This window comes from Bufo gargarizans, chromosome 1 (genome assembly GCF_014858855.1).
Source record: "Bufo gargarizans isolate SCDJY-AF-19 chromosome 1, ASM1485885v1, whole genome shotgun sequence".
Lineage (NCBI taxonomy): Eukaryota > Metazoa > Chordata > Amphibia > Anura > Bufonidae > Bufo > Bufo gargarizans.
This window is the reverse complement of record NC_058080.1, coordinates 674,586,111-674,598,432: the sequence shown is the minus strand read 5'-3', so window position 1 is coordinate 674,598,432 and position 12,322 is coordinate 674,586,111.

Genomic DNA, 12,322 nt, shown 5'->3' with positions numbered 1-12,322 from the left:
GGGGGCGCACACTGTGCCACCAACGATTTATTACAATAGAGGGAGGAAGGGGGGGGCGATGGGGGGCGCACACTGTGCCACCAACGAATTACTACAATAGAGGGAGGAAGGGGGGGCCGATAGGGGGCGCACACTGTGCCACCAACGATTTATTACATTAGAGGGAGAAAGGGGGGGGCGATGGGGGGTGCACACTGTGCCACCAACTGTCACGGCTGTTTAAGGGTAACCAGAGCATACACAGTAAGAAGAGCTACTGACCGGACCCCAAACTAGTGAAGAGAAAGGGTGACCCCTGTCAGACCCTCAACACTCTCCCTATGCTGCTAAAGCACATGCCCGGATCCAAATGGTGGAACGAGGCATGCCCGCGTACCTTAGACTGATGAGCCCTGTAACCCCTACAATAGTGGAAGGGGCACGGCCACCGATGCCCTGCTCAGAATATGGAGGGAACCGGGGCCACCTCAGATCCAGTCAGGAAATCACCAGGTACACAACAAAGTCTGCACACTTAGCTGATGAAGCTGCAACCGCAGAGAAGACGGATCCAAGGGCCGCTGGCAATATCCGGGGGGCTTGCAGCAGCAGAACACAGGTCCAGAGAACTAGTAGCTAAAGAAGTGAAGATACTCAAGGCAGAGCTACAACTGAAAAGAGAAATATAATCCACGCCCTGCAATAGGAGGAGGGGTGATTTAAAGGCAGAGAAATCAAACGCAGGAGAGACAGCTGGGAGTAAAGACCTCATCACAGGGGCGGAGACACAGAGCTGTGAGAACGTCTCAAAGCTCTGGTAGTGACACCAACTAATTATTACAATAGAGGGAGGAAGGGAGGGGGCGCACACTGTGCCACCAACCTATTATTACAATAGAGGAAGGGAGGGGGGGCTGCACTGGCCACCAGTGATATTCAAACTGGGGAGGGGGGGGGTCTGCCCCCTGCTGCCTGGCAGCCCTGATCTCTTACAGGGGGATATGATAGTACAATTAACCCCTTCAGGTGCGGCACCTGAGGGGTTAATTGTGCTGATCACGGCCCCTTGTAAGAGATCGGGTGCTGTCAGGCACCAGGGGGCAGTCATGTACATAGTTTGTAGTATATTCTAACTAGAAGCGCCTCTGTGTTAGAATATACTGTCTGATATGAGTTTTCACGATCTTACTCATATCCGACAGTATATTCTAACATAGAGGCGTTCCTATGGTGATGGGGACGCTTCAAGTTAAAAAATACCATCGGATTGGAGAAAACTCCGATCCGATGGTATAAAAGGGACTCCTGACTTTACATTGAAAGTCAATGGGGACGGATCCGTTTGAAATTGCACCATATTGTGTCAACCTCAAACGGATCCGTCCCCATTGACTTGCATTGTAATTCAGGACGGATCTGTTTGGCTCCGCACGGCCAGGCGGACACCAAAACGACTTTTTTTTCATGTCCGTGGATCCTCCAAAAATCAAGGAAGACCCACGGACGAAAAAACGGTCAGGGATCACGGACCTACATACCCCGTTTTTGCGGACCTTAAAAAAAAAAACGGTCGTGTGCATGAGGCCTTAGTCCTCTCCCCCAAATACAGTTGTATTTCCATCTGATTTGTACTGCTCTCTTTCAATAGTACAGCAACATGCAAGAACAGTTCTTCTCCCCACCGATGTAACCAAACGCTGGTACATATCCTTTGACAGTGTTCCCCTTTTTCCAATACTGAAGTACTGACATTAACTTAGTGCCCAAACACTCTATTTACTCTAGTTCTGCAATGGCTAACCTCAGGGACTCCAGCTGTGGTAAAACTACAACTCCAAAGATGCACATTTTTGTGGCTGTTCTCAAAACTCCACAGGAATTAATGGAACATGCTAGGAGTCGTAGTTTCACCACAGCTGGTGTGCCAGAGGTTAGCCGTCACTGCTTTAGTCCATACTTTGGTGCTTTACCTCCAAGGCACTCTCCGTATGCCGCTTCTCCATGCTGATATTTAGGTCTCTTTCACACAAGCGTTACCGATTCTCTCAGGGTCTGTTCAGGAAAAAACTGATGGTTTTGCACGCAAGTTCAGTCAGTTTTGTCTGCGATTGCGTTCAGTGTTTCAGTTTTTTCCACGCGGGTGCTATGATTTTTGATGCATTTTTTTAAGGCCTCACGGCCTTTGTTTTGGTCTGCATCCGAGCCTCTGTTTTGGCCATTCACTTCAATGGGGCCGCAAAAGATGCGGGCAGAACACGTGTGCTGTCTGCATCCGTTGCTCCGTTCCGTGGCCCTGCTAAAAAAATATAACATGTCCTATTCTTGTCCGCACTTTGCGGACAAGAATAGGCATTTATATTGAAGGCTGTCCATGCCAGTCCGCAAATTGCACACGGCCGCCATCCGTATTTTGCGGATCCGAAATTTGCGGACCGCAAAACACACCACAGTCGTGTGCATGCGCCCTAATAGTGTGAAAAAAACTGAAGAATAACAATCTATATCTCTTAGCAACCATCAGCGAAAAACACATTACACCCGGATGCAATCCATTTTTCACTGAAGCCCCATTCACGTCTATGAAACCAGAGTTGTGTGAAAGATGCAGAATATAGAACATGCTGCAATTTTTACTGGATGCAGAAATGATGCATGAAAAACAGACCTATTGAGGTGAATGTGTCAGGATTCAGTCTGGATGCTATGCATTTGCTTCACACACCACACCTTGATGGCAAATGTGCTCATGTGAAAGAGGCCTTAGGCATACCTCATAACTTTAGAAAAGAAGGAAGAGGGATACTACTGTATGTGCGGCGTGCTTCGCGTGTCGAAGAAAATTATTTCTGCATTAGGCCACGCCACACAGTAGTTATGACAGCATTGTGCCTCCTACACCGTAGTTATGCCCATTTATGTGCCCCCTCACTGTAATATGCCCAGCTGTGCCCCCCTCACTGTAATATGCCCAGCTGTGCCCCCTGACAGTAATATGCCCAGTTTTGCCCCTAACTGTAATATATCCAGTAAAGTGCCCCTTCATGGGCGGTAAAAAAACAACTAAAAAAAACAAACTAAAAACTCCACATACTCACCTTGTGCCCGGCAGCATCAGGATATGTGGAGCTCCAGGATGGCCCCGCCCCCTGCCCAGACCTGCACTGTGGAGCCCCAGCAAGGGGGAGGAATGGAACGATGAAGCAGGGAGCCAATGGACAGCTTTGCTTCATCATTACAGGCAGTTGTCTCTGCGTCCTATGGAAGCAGGGACAGCTGCCAGAGAGCGGGACATACCTCCCCCATACCGGGACCACGAGACAGCCACTCAAATCCAGGACTGTCCCGCCGGATTCGGGACGGTTGGGAGGTATGCCTTAGACTCATCGCTGGAGGTATTCAACACTCGGCTTCCCAGTATAAGGTCTCATGCACACGACCGTTGTGTGCATCCGCGTCCGTTCTGTCATTTTTCACAGTTTAGCGGAGGTCCCATTAATTTCTATGGAGCTGTGAAAAAAAACTGACAGTCCTCAAGAAAACACAACTGAAGCAAAATCGGACACGGACCACTGAAGCCAAATCACTGACAGTGAAAAAACACTGTCGTGTGCATGAGGCCTAAGAGAAACAGACTTAAGACTTTATAAAAAAATATACACTTTATTCAAATTACAAAAATTGCTATAAAAATGATCATATCAGTCAGCTGTTCCGCCGACCCGGCTTTCGCCATCGCCTCTTTCCCTGAATAAATCAAGTAAGAATCAATACACAAAATATTAGCAATATTGCCAGTTATTGTTCAGGATTCATGTGCAGCTCCTAATTCTGCTTCTTGTATTCTCAGTTTCTGACAGTTTCCTAAGGGGATACGTGGATTTGCTGCTCTGCTGAAATGAAATAGCATGTCAGGGAGTCTAAACATGGAAAAATTGGTGCCATCACCACAATAACCATGAAACATGACCACACATGGGATAAAACTACTGTTAAGGTGAACGTCAGCACTTTACTACTCCACAAAACTGGAATTTTCTCATGGCAATCAATAACATGAAGTGGTGACTACAGCTAAGCATAAGATTATTAAAGACTAAGAGAAAGGCCAACTGTGTTCCCACTATGTAGGTGGTCCTGGCATCTGGAACATATTGGTGGCGTATTCCTTTCACTTCCAAGTGAGTCAGAGGAGGCTACACTTTATATTAATGAATAATTGTGAACAAATTGAGTTATACCTAATATGGGCAAAAAATAAATAAAATTAGGCTACGCCCTGGGGTGGCGCCGTACCGAGGTTGGCGCCAACTTAGTGAATAATTTATGCAACCGCAGTCCCCAATACCTCTAAAAGCGTGCCAGGACTGGGCCACCCATATTACTTAGATTCACAGAGCCATTCTTGCCTACTTTCTGGTAACAATCCAAGTCGAAATCCTCTACTCATTACATATTTCACTCTGAGTCCGGGTTCTGAGTAATGTATACATGAAAATGACAGTCCCTTTCCAGCAAACTTAGATCCAGAGATCTCCCCCATTAATTTCTGAAACTGTTCTGCTAGATTTATTTCAAGCTGGCAGCTCAGGAGGCATGCACTTTCTCCAGGGTCGCATCCTTTCTGCTGCAGCTGGTGGCACGTGAAGGATGGAACTGAGCATGTATGTCAACCTCAATGAGCTGGACAGAGAATTTAGAAAAAAAGGTGGTGGTGCTATACAGATTGATCCAGCGAATAACTTAGCGGCTATACTAAATGTTTATTCATATTCTATGCAATTACAAAAGTATTGGCAGAGGTGTAGAGTGTCAGCCCTCGCTGATCAGCTAGTGATGACCAATCATGGGTATAAGAAATCAATTAATAAAAGGTGGACAACCCCTTTAAGGCTCATATCCACATAGGCCTGTGTGATCTAAAATGATCAAAGAGCAATGTCTAGGACAAATCATACTCCCACCTAAAAACATTATAAAATAAGATAAAAATGATGAAAAATATAAGGTATAGTGCAGGGATGCTCAACCTGCTGCCCTCCAGCTGTTGTAAAACTACAACTCCCACCATGCCCTGCTGTAGGTTGATAGCTGTAGGCTGTCCAGGCATGCTGGAAGTTGTAGTTTTTGAACAGCTGGAGGGCCGCAAGTTGAGCTTCCCTGGTATAGCGCAACCTTTTAGATGCTATTTCACACATGTACTTTGCAGCGTTACAAAGATTTTCCACAGCCCATTCCGATGCTCGAGATATACCGTAGTTACATTTTGTAGATATGCAAGATCTACTGTAGTATGGTGATCGAAGTATGATTCCAGTCATGTAAGATCCAGGGTTTGCAGAAGTCATAAGGACCTTAAAATGCTGCTGTATTACAGGCTTCTAAAACTGGACTAAAGCTGATCCTTAAAAAAAAAAAAAAAAAGGCGCTCAACCATCCAGTTCCTTCAAACCTCACGGGAGATTAATGACTTATAAAGGTGCTCTCTACTTTTGATGTTAAGAACAGCACTAAATGCTTTCCTGTATGTGCAGCAACCCAGGGAAATGTGGAGAGGATAGTAGTTCTGGATCTGCTCATGGTGTTTATGAGGGGCTAGGCTATTTCCTTTAAACCTACCTCACTCCCAGGGCTGGCATATGGAAGGGGGCGCACCTCAGATGTAAGCATTGGCGACTCTAGGAACAATATATAGGGGGGGGCACATAAGATACCACAGTCAAAAATGGGGGGGGGGGGGCACAAATAATTTTAACCACTTAGGCCTTGTTCACACTTCAGTGTTTAGTCAGTGATTTCCATCAGTGATTTGTGAGCCAAAACCAGGTGCAACTCAAAACACAGAACAGGGGCAGATCTTTCCCTTCTGCCTCATGTCTGTGGAGGCTCCACTTCTGGTTTTGGCTCACAAATCACTGATGGAAATCACTGACCAAACACTGAAGTGTGAACGAGGCCTTAATCATACTACTGAAAAAAACTAAATAAGTATATATAAATAAGATTACAAAATACGAGAGTATTGCGGTATGCAGGGATATCTTTTATTGTACTAACCTAATAAAAAAAAAATTGGTATGAGATGTTGGTTTGATTGGTACTATTTTAGGGTGCATATGACTTTTTGATCGCTTGGTATTACACTTTTTGTAATGTAAGGTGACAAAAAATAGCTTTTTTGGCACAGTTTATATATTTTATATTTTTTATGGTGTTCACCTGAGGGGTTAAGTCTTGTGATATTTTTATAGAGCAGGTTCTTACGGACACGGCGATACCTAATATGTCAATTTATTATTTTTTTTTATTTCACTTTAGCACAATAATAGCAGTTTTGAAGCAAAAAAATTATATTTTAGTATCTCCATTGTCTGAGAGTGATAGCTTTTTTATTTTTTTGACCGATTGTCCTACGTAGGGTCTCATTTTTTGCGGGATAAGATGGCGGTTTGATTGGTACTATTTTGGGGGGCATACACCTTTTTGATTGCTGGGTATTACACTTTTTGTGATGTAAGGTGACAAAAAAAAAATTTTTACACCGTTTTTTTTTTACGAAGTTCACCTTTTTACGATGTTTAGGTCATGTGATATTTTTATAGAACAGGTACTTATGGACCCTAATATGCATACTTAAAAAAATAATAATTTTACTCTTACACAATATAAGAATTTCATTATAGTTTAGTTTCATTTATTTTTTTTATGGCGTTTACCGTGTGGGGAAAGTAACATGACCCTTTCAGAGATCAGGTCATTATGGATGCGGTGATATCAAACACGTGTAGTGTATTTAATTTTTTTAATTAGTAATAAATGTGCGGCTGTAAGAAGAAATTCTATATTTTTTTTACTTATTTTTTTTATCCAGACCCACTTGGTTCTTGAAGATCCAGTGGGTCTGATGCCTATATATACACACTACAGTACACTATATAGTCTACTGTGGTGTATTGTGACCTTACACTTAGCCTGATCAGGCTGCTGCCTTTAGCAGAAGCCTGATCCGGCTTAGCTATACTATGGCAAGCCAGAAGCCTGTGAAGGCATATGGTTGCCATGGTAACCATCGGACGCTGCCACAACAGAGCAGCGGCTGATGAGGGAGGGAGCCCCCTCCCTCTGTGATCCCGTCAAGTATCGGGTGGCTGAAACGGCACAGCAGCGCCCAATGGGAGAGGCAGCTCCCTCCCTGTTGACCCCTTCCATACAGCGGTCCCTATGGACCACGGCATGGAAGGGGTTAAACAGATGACATCGGTGCCAGCACCGATGTCGGCCGTTTCAAGCGGAGTGTCAGTTGTAGGCTGACACTCTGCGAAACCGCTCGGCCATCCTAATAATGGGGGAAGGGCGGTGGATCTCAATTGGTGGTTCGCGCGGCCGTTTGGCCCTTCATAAAATGAGGACGGGGCACATTTAGGGCTGCAGGGGGGGATTATATATATATAATATGACTTCCGCAAGCCAAAACCAAGTGAGGTCTTTGGCCAGTATATTGTCCCCTCATAAACTGTCCATTGCACTCCCTGTCAGGTGTACGTACACAGTCACATTGGACTCCACTAACTGGAGTCAACTCAGTCCACTCACAGACTAAGCCCAGTGACACGGAGAGACAAGCCTAGCTCAGCTTTAGCTCTGCCCTCCTTCTAGAAAAACTGCTTTACCCTCAGCAATACACATGTAACTTTACTCTGCAAATAAAAGCAAGGGCCTCTCTCACACAAGCGAGTTTTCTGTCCGGGTGCGATGCATGAAGCAAGCACATGGCCTCCTGTCTGAATCCTGACCCATTCATTTCATTGGGTCTGTGTACATTTTTCACGCATCATCTCTGTGTTCAGGGGAAATCACGGCATGTTCTATATTGTATGTTTTTCAGCCCTGGCTCCATAGAAGTGAATAGGGCTTGCGTGAAAAACAAAAAACCTCCAGATGCAATGTGTTTTTTACTGATGGTTGCTAGGAGAAGTTGATTGTTAACCTGCAGTTTTTTTCACACATGTGAAAAACGTATGCAATCTGGACTTAAAAAACTAACACACTGAATGCAATTGCAGACAAAAGTGATTAAACTTGCCTGCAAAACCATCAGTTTTCTCTGAATAGACCCTGACACAATCCATATAGCTCTTGTGAAAGAAGCCTAAAACAGCATTAGGCTACATGTGCAGCGTTCCACTCAGGACACGTGGGAACTGCAAAATTACTGTGAAACGGCATTATCACATTTCATGTCATTTTGTATTACAACACCTGTTGTATCCCTGTTAATAGGCTGTTCTGGTGTAATTTATACATCCCACCACTAGATGGGGATTGTGTAGTGTCCCACTAGGTAGGGGTGGGCACTACACAAGGGTCAATTGGTGTGCGCGTTACTCCTACTCACAAGGAACAGAACTGTTATATTTAATTGTGCATTTAACGTATGTTCTTATGTGTTTTTACATGCAATGTACCCCTGTATGATGCAATAGCAGGCCTAGTTGGGTGTAGTTAGACATCCCAGACACTAGAGGGAGATAGGGAGCCCCTAGTATAAATGTCCAGGCCCAGACAGGGAGAGGTGGAGTGTGCAGTGCAGTGTGTGCAGAGTCAGGAGTCTGAGAAGACAGAGGCCAGAAAGCCTGCTCCTGACATGCAGCTTGATAGCCCTGGCTGCTAGTGATGTCCAGGAGGCTAGTGAGAAGATCCAGCCTGCCTGAGAACAAGAGAGCCTCAGTTAGCTCTGAAGACACCCCAGTTGCAGGACCCAACCTCCTGGGAGAAACCCACAGTCATCCACTTTACAAAAGAGGGCGATCCAGGGTAAGCTAAGTAACCCTGATGGGCAGATGCAAATAGAAAGGAAAGCAAGAATCTAATACCGGAGGAAGATAGTAACCAAGGATTTAAGCCACCCTTTAGGCATCCGGGCCTTGGGAGATAAAGCCAGAGCAGGAGTTCTAGAAAGGACAGTGTACATTGATTCTGAGGAAAGGTACAACCTGCTGCTGAGTGCTTGTGAATTTACCCTCTGCGTATCTTGCATAAATATTACCTGCCATTGTGTGAATAAGCCTACTTGTGGAACTGTGATCGAAAGACTGTACTACTACCTGCTGTACAAAGTTGGATTGTTCAGTAAAATTACGTTTGGTTCACTATTCTACTTGTGTACCTCCATCATTCCAACTACCAACCGGCGTACCACCGTCCAAAGGCACTGGCGTCACAAATCCAACAGGGACCTTGCCCCAGGCACTCAAAATACCTGTAACATCCAGGGCACCTCAATCCACCATCAGGCCTGGTCCCTATATACAGAGTGTGCCCCAGAGGAACCGTGTCTACCTCTCCTTCACTGCCACGCGCCTGCCCAGGGTTCTCCAATACAGTGAGTACCCTCGATTGCCCATAACCGTGACCTCACTTCGTCTATACCCTGCAGGTCTGGCGTGTTGCAATTGTACTTAGGTCATATAAATACTTAGGTCAGGCCTAGTGTGTGAAGTTGAGTCTGTTTTTAAGTTTGGGGAGAGTGCAGATCAAGCACCAAACTGCTCAGGCAAAGGTCTATTCCAGAAAGGGACAAAGAAAGGAAAGACTAAAAACTAAAAGATAAAAGCCACTATCCAGGCATCAAAGACCTTTGGGGATTCAGGTGAAGGATTCTTTAGCCACAGGCAACCTCATCAAATTCTACAGGTTTAAAAAGGACCTTCAAGCTAAGTTAAACCCAGCTAAACCTATCAACAATGGATCAACAGAATTCCACTAAATTGCAAAAGACTGTATTCTGTCTGGATGTATATGCAACTGGAACCAACCTCAGTAAAAGTTGTGAGTTGTATCCTACCACTGTCTATTTCATTCTTCAATACTACTACAACTGGTTGTACCACCATTAACGATACTGGCGTCACGACAAATAACACCAAGGGACTCAGCTGCCACAAGCACCCTAAACACCACTGCCATCAAGGGCACCTTAACCTCCATCTTGGCTGATGCTTCCCTACCACAGAGTGAGCCCCGGAGGATGTCATGCTGTCTTCCTCAACACTGTGCTGCCGGCCCAGGGAGGCTTTCTGCTAACCGTGAGTAAACCGATGAACTGTGTTATTATTTGGCCCCTCATCGGCCCACCGTGCACCTCACGTGTTGCCCCTGTGGTTCTGGCTGGCTGCATATGTTTATTAGCGTCACAAACAGGATATTAACCCCTGCGCCTTATTAGGAAGACTGTCGCATGAGAGACTTTTACTTATTGCGCACTGTATTGGGCCACAGAACTGTTTAAACTGTTTGGGAATTACATGGAAGTGCTATACTAGTCATCTGCATAAAAATCGCAGTGTCAAAAGTGAGAAAATCAGACATTTGTGTGTTACTAAAACAGATTGCCGTCATTGAATAGACTGTTTCTATGCACTTAAGATGGCCGCCAGAGGCCTTCTTGTTTGAAAAAATACTGCGCCATCACTGTGGTTAAATTAGTGACACCCCCTGAAGAGCGGCAAAACCTAATGCCTCCCATTTATGCAAAATTGTCCGGCCAGCCCGTCCTACCTTTACTATATCAATTCTGAAAGGCCGAGCCTATATGCAAACGCAGCGTCGCCTCCTCTGCCTGTAGCCACATCAAAGTGAGACGCCTTGCACGGGAGGAGAGTGTGACGTGCGTATATCCTAAACATCGAGATTTCACATGCGAACTAACAGAGAGGAGAGGATCGCATGACTTGCCGTCCACCAAGTAGTAATCACAACCTGTGAGTACTCCGGTTTGCCCCTGCTAATCATCAGGGAGCATCGATAGCCAGAAGCGCTGCCCAAGATTTAAACTAGCGCTGTTCAAACCCTGTATTCAGCCAGCACCAAGTTTCTTAAAGGGCTATACACCCGCAAGATAGCGGTCGCCCATAGCAACGCCGCGCCAGAAAAAGTGTCTACAGCCACAGTTAACATATTTAATCATAATTCACCTGCTGTTACCATGTCTGTGAAAGAAGATAAAGTGCAACCTGACCTCCGCGGACCCCCTGCGGCAGCCGCAACTGGTCCTAGAGCAATACCAACTGCTGCAGCACCAAGATTAATGCCTTTAACCATGCCTTATTATTTTGGGGCCCCCTGGTTCCCATGGTATTCTGGAGAAATTCACACTTTAAGGGACTTTAGAGAGAAAATTCTTGCTGTGTTCAGATTGTACCCTGTATCCCCAGAACAGCAGATGGAGATTCTCCTTGCGCAATTGGAAGGAGCTGCTCTCAGAGAAGTGATATCCTGGCCCTAGCTCAGAGAGGAGGACACGAGCAGATATTTGAACGTCTCTACACCACCTTTGAACCCAGGACTGTGTCAGTGGTCAAGATGAGGTTCTTCAGCAAGAAACAGCAATCGGGTGAGTCACTCAGAGACTTTGCATTATCTTTGCAGGAAGCCCTTAGAGCTGTGGTTCAAGTAGACCCCCGTGAGGCATATAATCAGGACAAAACCCTGAAAGAGCAATTTATTGAAGGTGTCAATACACACAATTTAAAGAGCCAGCTAAGAATGTTAGCCGCCCAGCATCCAAGTGCTGCTTTCTTAGACTTCTTCCGACCACCTAACGCAGGATTGCATCCTGCGGGCGGCTGGGTTATTCCTCGTTGACGCGCCGGCGCGTCATCTCGCGAGACGAGAGATTTCCTGTGAACGCGTGCTCACAAGATCGGAAAGTAAACTAGTTGATCTACAGCCTGCCAGCAGCGATCATTCGCTGGCAGGCTGTAGATGCGATTTTCTTTTTAACCCTTGAAAGGTATATCAGACGCTGTTTTGTTAACAGCGTCTGATATACCTGCTACCTGGTCCTCTGGTGGTCCCTTTTGATTGGATCGACCACCAGAGGACACAGGCAGCTCTGTAATAAGTAGCACCAAGCACCACACTACACTACACCCCCCCTATCACTTATTAACCCCTGATCACCCCCCTGTCATTTATCACCCCCCTGTAAGGCTCCATTCAGCCATCCGTATGTGTTTTGCGGATCCGTGGATCCGCGGATCCGCAAAACACGGACACTGCGGATCTGCAAAACACGGACACCGGCAATGTGCTTTCCGCATTTTGCGGATCCGCACATTGCCAGAACTATATAGAAAATGCCCTTTCTTGTCCGCAATTGCGGACAAGAATAGGACATGTTCTATAGGCTCTACAAAAAACGCAGTGTTCGCCCGATCAGGCCTGATCTTGTGCGCACACTTGCGTTCAGTCCGCCCCACCGCAGTGACAGAATTTTTTTTCTGATCACTGCAAAAACACCGTAAAATCGCTGCGGCGCTATAAAGATCACTTTTGAGGGGCATGG